Source organism: Pyxicephalus adspersus, chromosome Z (genome assembly GCF_032062135.1).
Source record: "Pyxicephalus adspersus chromosome Z, UCB_Pads_2.0, whole genome shotgun sequence".
Taxonomy (NCBI): Eukaryota; Metazoa; Chordata; class Amphibia; order Anura; family Pyxicephalidae; genus Pyxicephalus; species Pyxicephalus adspersus.
In genome coordinates, this window is record NC_092871.1 from 27,861,773 (window position 1) to 27,874,170 (window position 12,398).

The following is a 12,398-nucleotide window of genomic DNA, read 5'->3' on the forward strand; positions in this document are numbered from 1 at the left end:
ATCAGCAGAGAAGGTTTTGTGATAATGGGATCTCAATAAGTTTAGAACTGTGAAGGGAAAGGGTGGCTTTCTAAGGTTAGCGTTGAGGGGTGAATGTGCACATTGTCGGAAAGTGTACTTATCCCTTAAAGAAAAATCAGCTTTACTGGCATTTTAAGGGCTCGTTTACATAGGCACAGACTTTAGAAAACATAAAAAATATGGTGCTTCAGCTTGATTTTTATTATTATTATCCAGTATTTTTATACCTCCATATTACACAGTGCATTACAAAGTCATTGTCATTTCATTGTTTGTGTGCCCTTACTAAAGTTTTTTTCTGTTTAATCTTTCATAAAAAACTACACATATTTGTCCTCATTCTTGGACAAACAGCAAGTAAATAGTTCATTTTGTATAGTATAACTGTAAGCAGTGTTTTTCATTACTTTATATTGCACAATGGCAACACAGTGGTTAGCATGCTTTACCTCCAGAGGTGCAGGAGTCTTGGATTCTATTCCCGATTTGTTTCTAGAGATTCCATTATTACTATGCATGGGTTGCATCTCAAAATCATGATTGTAGGTTAAATAAGCTTCTATACAATCAGATCGTAGTGTGAATATATGGGAAGAGTCATACATGGCCCAATGTGAGAATCAGAAATACCTGTCATTGCAAATAAACCTCTACTACGATGTTGGAATATGTCTGCACAGGTAAGTTGATCCTTCAATTATCCATTGCTTCTAATTATCCTTCCGTTATCTCCAATATATTTACCTTGTACAAGATACAGAGTTCTAGACTCTGGATGGTCCAATAATTTACGGATATGTCAATACCTATTCTTCTTAGTAGGACCTTTACCCATCTATGACCAATCTCATTTTGGTAGATAACATTAGACTGTAATTTCTGTTTCAACATGAACTGGTAAAAGCAGTAATATGTTCTCTATAAGGTGCTTTGATATTATTTTTTGCACAATGGGATCAATCCTATTTTTACACATTTTAACAGCTTATTTTTAACATTAGAATAATTATAAATTAAGTTAATTGTCCTAATTGAAGCTAACATACAAAATTTGGGGTAAAAGTTGGGTAAATCTTGGGTAAAAACTTTTCTATCATAGATCATGTATCAAGAAAAAAATCTATAGAAATAAAAGTGCAATGTGCTGTGTAACTGTTACTGGCACACACTTTAAATGCTTTAAGTTAAGTGACAAATCATTGTATGAAAAAGATTATATTTCATAACAGTTAAACAAATAGCATTTCATATCTGTTTAACAATGGCATTATTCTATTATTTAGTAGTAGACACAAACACGACCCATTTAGGCCCAGACACACTTTGGGAATAACCATTGTTTGACACTCTTTATTCGTCTGCCATCATAGAATAGATAGTAACTATTATTATCATCACACAATGCTTTATAAACATGTAAACAGTTTATATTGTGTGCATGGCAATTTTAAATGTCACACTTTTCAAAAGATAAATGGAACTCAGTGGGCATATTATAGAAAAAAAAAAATGGACTTTATAATGGGCGACACTGGGATGGCGTTTGATGCAAATGTCCGACTTTCATCTCCATGAGTGAAAGAGTTAAATGGTGAAAGGCAGGTGGGTGCAGTAAATACTTTAGAAAATAGATGAATAGAATGGAAGAAGAAAGCTACAGGGAATCCATTGAGAGAGCAGATGCAAAGATGTCCTTACTTCACAAGCAGTTCAAAGTGGGGTGAAGCTGTTTGGGTAATTGGCTATGAAATAACTAACCTTTGGTTGAAAATTTGTACTTGCACTTTAATTGCTCCTGATCGGGGTAGCATTCAGGCACCTGGTGGATATGTGACCTTACCTATAGCTGCCACCATTGAAGCGTGAAGGGAACATTGTCAATGAAAACACATAGATGAGCTGCAATATAGAATGGAAGATGGAACATTTATTTTCCCCAGATATAATAACTACATTATTATTACAGCCATTTTTTAAAATCCATACAATGGAATTGGATTTGTTTTTTCTGTTTCACAATTATTTAGAAAGGCTGTATCAATACAATCCTACAATATAACAATGACCTTAATTTTTCAGTGCCGTATAAGATTTATTTACAGGTTCTAAACTGATCCTGCAAAAACAGTTGTAATGTTGAATTATTAAGGAAGCTACAGGGCAATACAGACCGTTCTGGTAAAAGGCCACACTGGCACATGTAGTTCCACAGCAGTAACAAAGCCATGGTTGAAGTGGTTTAAAGGGCTTATAATAAGTTTTGGCAATTTGTCTGATCTGCTTTGCTATTATCTAACTTAAACTATTTCTGTTTCCATCATTTAAAAGTTTACACATGCATATAAAATGCAGCTCATTTATGGATGGTATCCCTAATAATTAAAGTACCAATAATCACTCAACCTATTTGTCATTTTAATCCAAATGAAAAAATAAAACACAGCTAGGAGGTTAAAGCATTTCTATACCCCCTTTTCATTGAATTAGTAAAGAATAAAAAGTTTTACTTAGATTACCTAGATTTTCTTAGATACTTGTTTTTGCAACAACCGTTTTCTACACAGGAAGGTGGAAATCTGCAATAGGAAAAACAAATAGCAAAAAGGCTGCAAAAAGTATGACATCCCCCTATTTAACCTAAAAATATTTTTTTTTTTTGTATCTGTTAAAGAAATGTCATCACTTCTTGCCATGATGTGAGAACCTCTTTACCAGACAGAAGGTGAAGGAATCTCTTAAACTGAAAACTTGGAAGGAGTTCTTATCCTTCCCACTCCGAAAAAATATGGTATAGACAGACTTTAGGTTTTATGTCAGAAAAAAACATACAAAGTCCTTTCTATTAAAAATATTCTTTTCACTCCTTTTTTGTTTAGTTAGCAATGTATGTTGTGTATTCGAAGTGAGTTTTACATCTCTAAGTTACTTCAATGCAATGTAGCTGTGTGTTGGGGACAATGTTATTTGTCTATGTACAGAATTTACATCAGAAGATGTCCAATACAGACAAGGAAGAAACCAAACCCAGATGAAAACCAGCAAGGGATGTCATCAGAAGTGAAGAAGAGGAACTTGTATATTGCGTTGCAGGAGGAAAGCATTATAAAAGGTACGTGTGCCTTAATGTGGCTTATATCAGGCTTATATCCCCAGATGCCCCAGTTCTGGCTATCTAAGAAAAATCCAAATCTTAGAGCCTGGTCCTTTGTGTTGAGTTGGGAAAAATAAATTGGGTGTTTGTGATTTTAGCAAAAAGGGTTATTTTTCAGGTGGTCTCCCATCCAAATTCTAACCAAGCTCAACACTGTTTAGCTTTTGAGCTCAAACAAGCTTGGGTACATTCAGATTTTTTTTGGGGGGGGTATAATGTGGTAGAGAGGGGTTAGTGTGATGGATGCTGAAAAAAATGGCAGCATTAGAGTACACCTTAATTTTTCAAATTCTAGACTGAAAAAAAGGAATGCAGCTTTACTAACTTTTTTTTTCTGGGCCTGATTTATTAGCTTTTTAAGGTTAGAGAAGATACACTTTCATCAGTGAAGCTGGATGATCCAACAAACCTGGAATGGATTTCTTCAAATAATATGCTATTTTCTAGCAAATATAAAGGAAGGAAGTGTCCCAAAAGGGTATTCTCGATCTCATTACAATTTAAATGTTGCCAAGCCAGAGTTTATAAAGGAAAGAGGAGCAAAAAGTGGCTTTTTACGGCATGCTAATACTGGTAAAACATAAATGTTTATTAAAGTATTTAAAAAAAGACTAAAATAGAAAACGTGTTTAAACTTAACAGCTACCAATACAGCATATCGTGTTTCCCCGAAAATAAGACCTACCCCGAAAATAAGACCTAGCACTTTTCCCCCAACCTGCCCTAATATAAGACCTTAAATGCTTTAAGTTAAGTGACAAATCATTGTATGAAAAAGATTATATTTCATAACAGTTAAACAAATAGCATTTCATATCTGTTTAACAATGGCATTATTCTATTATTTAGTAGTAGACACAAACACGACCCATTTAGGCCCAGACACACTTTGGGAATAACCATTGTTTGACACTCTTTATCCGTCTGCCATCATAGAATAGATAGTAACTATTATTATCACACAATGCTTTATAAACATGTAAACAGTTTATATTGTGTGCATGGCAATTTTAAATGTCACACTTTTCAAAAGATAAATGGAACTCAGTGGGCATATTATAGAAAAAAAAAATGGACTTTATAATGGGCGACACTGGGATGGCGTTTGATGCAAATGTCCGACTTTCATCTCCATGAGTGAAAGAGTTAAATGGTGAAAGGCAGGTGGGTGCAGTAAATACTTTAGAAAATAGATGAATAGAATGGAAGAAGAAAGCTACAGGGAATCCATTGAGAGAGCAGATGCAAAGATGTCCTTACTTCACAAGCAGTTCAAAGTGGGGTGAAGCTGTTTGGGTAATTGGCTATGAAATAACTAACCTTTGGTTGAAAATTTGTACTTGCACTTTAATTGCTCCTGATCGGGGTAGCATTCAGGCACCTGGTGGATATGTGACCTTACCTATAGCTGCCACCATTGAAGCGTGAAGGGAACATTGTCAATGAAAACACATAGATGGGCTGCAATATAGAATGGAAGATGGAACATTTATTTTCCCCAGATATAATAACTACATTATTATTACAGCCATTTTTTAAAATCCATACAATGGAATTGGATTTGTTTTTTCTGTTTCACAATTATTTAGAAAGGCTGTATCAATACAATCCTACAATATAACAATGACCTTAATTTTTCAGTGCCGTATAAGATTTATTTACAGGTTCTAAACTGATCCTGCAAAAACAGTTGTAATGTTGAATTATTAAGGAAGCTACAGGGCAATACAGACCGTTCTGGTAAAAGGCCACACTGGCACATGTAGTTCCACAGCAGTAACAAAGCCATGGTTGAAGTGGTTTAAAGGGCTTATAATAAGTTTTGGCAATTTGTCTGATCTGCTTTGCTATTATCTAACTTAAACTATTTCTGTTTCCATCATTTAAAAGTTTACACATGCATATAAAATGCAGCTCATTTATGGATGGTATCCCTAATAATTAAAGTACCAATAATCACTCAACCTATTTGTCATTTTAATCCAAATGAAAAAATAAAACACAGCTAGGAGGTTAAAGCATTTCTATACCCCCTTTTCATTGAATTAGTAAAGAATAAAAAGTTTTACTTAGATTACCTAGATTTTCTTAGATACTTGTTTTTGCAACAACCGTTTTCTACACAGGAAGGTGGAAATCTGCAATAGGAAAAACAAATAGCAAAAAGGCTGCAAAAAGTATGACATCCCCCTATTTAACCTAAAAATATTTTTTTTTTTTGTATCTGTTAAAGAAATGTCATCACTTCTTGCCATGATGTGAGAACCTCTTTACCAGACAGAAGGTGAAGGAATCTCTTAAACTGAAAACTTGGAAGGAGTTCTTATCCTTCCCACTCCGAAAAAATATGGTATAGACAGACTTTAGGTTTTATGTCAGAAAAAAACATACAAAGTCCTTTCTATTAAAAATATTCTTTTCACTCCTTTTTTGTTTAGTTAGCAATGTATGTTGTGTATTCGAAGTGAGTTCTACATCTCTAAGTTACTTCAATGCAATGTAGCTGTGTGTTGGGGACAATGTTATTTGTCTATGTACAGAATTTACATCAGAAGATGTCCAATACAGACAAGGAAGAAACCAAACCCAGATGAAAACCAGCAAGGGATGTCATCAGAAGTGAAGAAGAGGAACTTGTATATTGCGTTGCAGGAGGAAAGCATTATAAAAGGTACGTGTGCCTTAATGTGGCTTATATCAGGCTTATATCCCCAGATGCCCCAGTTCTGGCTATCTAAGAAAAATCCAAATCTTAGAGCCTGGTCCTTTGTGTTGAGTTGGGAAAAATAAATTGGGTGTTTGTGATTTTAGCAAAAAGGGTTATTTTTCAGGTGGTCTCCCATCCAAATTCTAACCAAGCTCAACACTGTTTAGCTTTTGAGCTCAAACAAGCTTGGGTACATTCAGATTTTTTTTGGGGGGGGTATAATGTGGTAGAGAGGGGTTAGTGTGATGGATGCTGAAAAAAATGGCAGCATTAGAGTACACCTTAATTTTTCAAATTCTAGACTGAAAAAAAGGAATGCAGCTTTACTAACTTTTTTTCTGGGCCTGATTTATTAGCTTTTTAAGGTTAGAGAAGATACACTTTCATCAGTGAAGCTGGATGATCCAACAAACCTGGAATGGATTTCTTCAAATAATATGCTATTTTCTAGCAAATATAAAGGAAGGAAGTGTCCCAAAAGGGTATTCTCGATCTCATTACAATTTAAATGTTGCCAAGCCAGAGTTTATAAAGGAAAGAGGAGCAAAAAGTGGCTTTTTACGGCATGCTAATACTGGTAAAACATAAATGTTTATTAAAGTATTTAAAAAAAGACTAAAATAGAAAACGTGTTTAAACTTAACAGCTACCAATACAGCATACAACCGTATCTTGCATATACAGAATAATATTGGGCTTCTTACATCTATATCATAAAGCCCATATAAAAAAAACCTTTCCATCTTGATAAAGTGATTCTAAATCATAGTCTAATTCCCGACACATATCAAATATTTATTTCCTCAGGGGAAATTGAGACTTATATTGCCTAAGTTATAATGAACATAACAAGTATAACATCAGTGACAAAAGAAAGAACATAAACAAATTACAACTTACAATAGTATATAATATTGAGAAAACTGAAAACTAGGTCATTGGATGAATAAAGAAAAATACATACATTTGCTATCAAATGTTTTAAAAACTGGACCAGATCCATTCCAGGTTTGCTGGATCACCCATATTCACTGATGAAAGTGTTTTCTATCCAGCCTTGGAGAACTAATAAATCAGGCCAGGTATCTGGCCCTATTAGTAGACGCTTTAACTATAGTTGCACTATGCAAGTTTGTTCCAGAGAAAGTTCTGTGATCATAGAAAGTTCACAGTCCATTCATTGACAAAATCAGGTGGTTACAAATCTGGAGATTGCCTGGTCACAGCAGTAATGTCACTTTTTTTATTTTCTAAAATCCTCAGTTTTAATTGCATTGTGAACTTGGCAGGGAAGCAGACTTTCCAGTTGAAAAGAAGGTCCACTTTCTCCATACATAGAAGCATATTGCAGAATGCTGTGCTACGTGAAAATGCTGCATGCCCTATTTTTGCCCAGTGCACATTAACACCGAGCAGCTGAGGATTTGGGGATGTTCACGCAATCAGCAAAGACAAAAAATTTACCTTTTCTAGTCAGCATCTTTCTCAGAATTCATAGACAAGATGTTCATTTATGTAAAATCAGATATTAACTCTAAGCACGTTTAGATATTTATCTGCCTTGTGGTTTGATCCATTACAATGCTGCAAACACCTTTCAGCCTCACCATATATTTATTGTCAGCGTTTTGTTATCTTTCACCCTGTTCTTTAAAGGATCATTGTGTCATTCACTTCGGAATCCTCTTACTTGCTTAATTAAATCTTTCAACCTAGATTTATATTTCTTGCCTGCTTGCTGGTCTTCATTTTCTTGCCCTTACCATCTGTTATTTTCACATTGTCTTGACTTGTACACTGGTGTTCATTTGTTCATTTTGGATTTTTGTAAGTCTCATGTTTCTGTGCATTAGTTTTTTTTTTTTTTTTGTTTCTTTCCTATCTGTCCCTTTGCTGTTTTTATATACAGTTATGCAACAAGTATGCACACCCCATGGAAAGCAATGACCTTTTCTACATAACAGACAAACATTTGATCTTAATTTAAACAGTGTCAACAGATTAGGTGATATCCCTAATAAAAACAATAGAAATAGAAATAAATATGAGCCTTTCATTTATTTAATAATAAAAACGTCAATAAATGTAATTATATACTCACTCTGAAAAAAGTAGGCATACCCGTCACTCCACAAACTCTTGTTGCCCCTTCAGCAGGAGTGACTTCTCATTTTACAAAATCTTCCCCTATTTCCTATTTTTCAGTCATTTCTTTCTGGATTTGCTAATGTGCTTTGGGTTGTTATTGTGTTAAAAGATCAACTTTACCTTTTGGATAGACCTCCTATTATTATAATATTATCACATCATTATAGTACAGAATTCAGAGCTACTTCAATAACCTGCCCTGACTCCAAAACAGCAAAGCAGCCCAAATCATAACATTTCCATCACCGTGCTTCAAAATTGTGGTGTGGTGGTATAGTGGTGGTATGGCCTGCAATATATATATATATATATATATATATAAATATATATATATACATATATATATATATATATATACTGTTATTAAGATCGTACTATTTTATCTTTAATTTTTTAGCCCACAGCATATTGGTTAGGAGTCATGCATGTCTATATGTTCCATGGAAACTTTTCCATTGGAGAGGTGCCAAAAAAACAAAGACCATACAGTTTGAATTGCATTGCATTGTAGATGTATGCAATTTGACAACCAATATTGTAAAAATCACATGCAAATGTGCTTTTTTACCATTAAACAGTCAATTCTTGGTCTGGATTGACTGAGAATGATGTAAATTATCAGTCATTTGAAATCTTGTAACTTATTTTCATGTGAAAATTCCAGGAAAATGATCAAGTTTAAATTATTTGTCAATATTTTTAAATGCCTTGCTAGACTCCTAGGCATCCACTATCCTCTTTCTGAGGGACTTTTAATCATGATGACACTTACACAGCCTTAGACAGACTCCTCCTGCATACCCCTAAGGAGGTTCCAATCATTGGCATGTAATCTGAAACACCTAATTCTTTCTGATTCTAATTTCATGGAATTGAAGTTTTGATAACTGTAACAGAGTACTTTTTTCCACATTATAAATATGCATTTTCATTGTTTTAGAATATGTGAATGTGTACGGTGTGCGATTTGTTCAAATATGTCACCTTTAAGTGTAGGCACTGTTTAAATGAAGATCTTATTGCGAATTTGAATATATATAAAAGGTCAACAATGTTCATGGGATGTACTTACTTTGTCAACTGCTTGTATAACATCCCATCTATTTCCAGCTATCTCCCTGTCGATTTATACCCATTGTATTTATTAATATTATTATTATATTTTTTAAAGTGGAACTAGCTGCAGTCATAACAGAGGTCACACAACAAATAGAAGATAATGACCAAATATTTTAAAAAGAAATAAAAATGGTTGCAGATGCCCTGGAGTAAGAGAGAGGGATTGCTTCATTGATGATGGTGGTCTCCCTGCATTTTGAATATTTCGAATAATACAAGTCCGCTTAAGGATGGAGTTATTATGAATGAATCTATGTTTTGAAGACAATTTTTTTGCTGAAACTTCATGAGGGAATAAAGATTAACATTGGAGATATTGAATATTATTGTGGAGAATATATATGGGATACCGCCATCTCTGTGTGTTGTGGTTTTAATTCCACTTTCTGCCTGCCTCCATACCAAGTGACAAAGTGTACCTGTAGTTTTGATAACCCTTATGCTGATACATCTACTATCTGTACCAATTACATCCCTGAAGAAGCCAACATAGTCTGCGAAATGCGTCGGATGATCTCAACATATGTAATGTGTACAGTGTTTCTAGCCCACCTATGTTATAGTGTTATTTAAACTCTTCCTGAATCTTGGTATATGGGGAGAGGCACACATGATTTTAAACACTCTTTTTAGAATGAAGTAAATAAAAATATGTAATGTTTTATGATATCAACTGCCCTTAAAGTCCTGTTTTGTGCTTCTTGTGATTCAAATAGGGAGGGGGAAAATAGATCCAGACAAGTTAGCCAAAAAATATAAGGCATACCTAAGCAGATCACTGCACTAATTGAAATGACTCACAATTTATTTGAGCAGTACTTCTTCAAGTGGAATCATTTATGTCTATATAGGTTGCATACTTGGACACTATGCTTAGACATCTTTAGCTCCCCCGAGATGTTATGGTTAAAGTATATAATGCAAAAACTAATCTATAGTTGAAGGAAGGTGAACCTCATTCCCAGAATGGCCAGCACAGTTCAGTTTTTGTGACCATTCCAAGAGGTTTGACACATCAGGCTGAGGAGCTAAGACATGAGGTATGGTACTGATGTGGATTCACATTTTATGACACACACACACCATCAAGAATATGGAAGGAGGCCAGCAAGCCCTAGATTACTATCACTTAATCTTGAGAAACAGACAAAAAACAAAAGAACGCATTGATTATATCTATTGACTCACATTGAATAATCTACAACAGTTTTGAACTCATACCTTCTTTAGAAGCCACAGATAATCCCCAAGCTCACTGATCCTTTTTTGGTGGTTCTGTCCAAAGTTGGGAACCCTAGGCCATAATGAAGATTTTGGCATAGATAACAATATTGAAAAAAAAGTTGTTGTTGTAAAGGAAACCTGTAGAACCTGCAGTGAGGAAGCATAAAGGCAACCATAATCATCACTTTTACAAAACATAGACAATAAGCAGGCACCATAAAACATATAAAATTATTGCATAGAAATATAAAAAAAAAATATTCAGAAATATAAATACAAAAGTACATACATAGTAATGAAAGATTTGTTTACAAACAGCAACGCGTTGATCTGATAGAATGAGTACAACAGAGACACAATTACGAGGAGGTCCAGAGAGGAGAGGGTGAAGACTAAACTGATGAAAAGTTTTGCGGAGGAAGAAGCAACTGGTACAGAAGGAGGCAGATGTGTATTTGTATTTGTAACATGTCCTTGTCTGGAGAGGTGCGTGTTTAAGATTGGCTTGAAGATTTTAATGCTTGGAGATTAACTGACATGATGTATAATAAAGTTCTAAAGGATTACACAGTACTTACACAGTACTTACACAGTAAAGGATAGGTGAAACTTTTGGAAGGTCCTGGATGCAAGAATGAAGGAAGGCAACCAAAGTAGAAGAAAAAAGAGTTTCAGGTGCAGAGTAAAGATTGCAGTTGGGATGATGTCTGAAAGTTTAAGTATGTATGGAAATGACAGATTATGGAGAGCTTTTAAAGTGAGGGTTAGATGTTTAAACTAAATATTTTTATATCACTGCATTCTCTAGATCAGTTATTCTGAACCAGTGTTCCTCCAGAGAATGCTAGGGGTTATTTGAGCAATGAGGAATTTGTGCTTCTCAGTTCCATATAAGTGACATCAATGATCATCAATGATCTTTTAGGGTGACATTCTTCAAATTATAGCAGGGGTTTCCCCCAAGCTTTGAAAATTATTTCATTGGTTTCCCTATGTTAGAATGGTCGACAAAGGCTGTTCTAGATAAATGGCAACCAGTGAAGGAATGGTAAAGAGGGCCAGTATCTGAGAAGCATGAAGAGAGGTATTGTACTTGTTGATCTTCTTCCAAACAAACACAAGCATGCACATCAGGAAAGTCTAATGCTGTGCACTCAGTCTTCATCCATGTGTCATTGGACAACATGAAGCTAGTTTTTTTCTAGGAAAAGTCAGGCCTAAAAACAGTTATTGTTACTGTCCCTGTCAATATATATTTTTATATAACCAGTCAATAGTTCCATCAGCAACTCCTACCTATCCCCCCTAGCAGTTTATGTTGCATACATCATTCTAAGCTTTCTGTACAGGATGTAGAGCTAATCTTTTGTAAGCCTTTAACACCAATCAAAAATTACCTATTTTCTAAATTACAAGAACTGTTGTATTTTAGGCTAGGTACACACGTGCAATATTTGTCGTTGGAAAACGAATGACCAACTACAGATCAACAAATATTCACAATTATTTTGAACGATTGTTTAGTGCAAGATTCAGTACATGATGTAACGATACGATCGCTCAAATCGAATCCACCAATAATGTACAGACACTGGATACGATCATTTGAACGATGCAGGAAGTGACGTGTACCAGAGAAAGTGTACTGCAGAAATATACACATTCATTGAACGACTGTACACACAATAGATAGTGAACGATCATCACCCAAACAGACCTGCCAGGAAGGTCGTTCATTTCCAGTGACATTCCTCATTCATCGGCATCTTTGGCCTGTCGTTGTGCACTTTTTTTATTTACAATTATCGAGCAATCGATAACCGACAATTATTACATTACGTGTGTAGCCTTACATTCACTATCAGGTTAAAATTACCTTGGCCTTGCTAAGAAACATATGTCAAAATCAAATTCTAAGGAGTCTGTGTATAAAACCCAGCTGTATTTATTAGGAAATACAATAGGAAGTTAAGAAGCAATGTATTTTGCACCTCCAGGTCATGTTGGAGATGAACTGATGTCAAACCT

The 12,398-nt window shown here is 34.7% G+C and overlaps 1 long non-coding RNA gene across 1 annotated transcript; it reads right to left on the bottom strand.

The window, feature by feature from the left end:
- Positions 1-4,300: 4,300 nt before the first annotated feature.
- Positions 4,301-10,506, bottom strand: LOC140344163 (uncharacterized). Its single transcript, XR_011923503.1, has 3 exons — positions 10,368-10,506; positions 5,251-5,310; positions 4,301-4,633 (listed from the first exon to the last, which is right to left on the bottom strand). It is a non-coding gene; the product is annotated as an uncharacterized lncRNA (long non-coding RNA).
- Between the last annotated feature and the right edge of the window lie 1,892 nt (positions 10,507-12,398).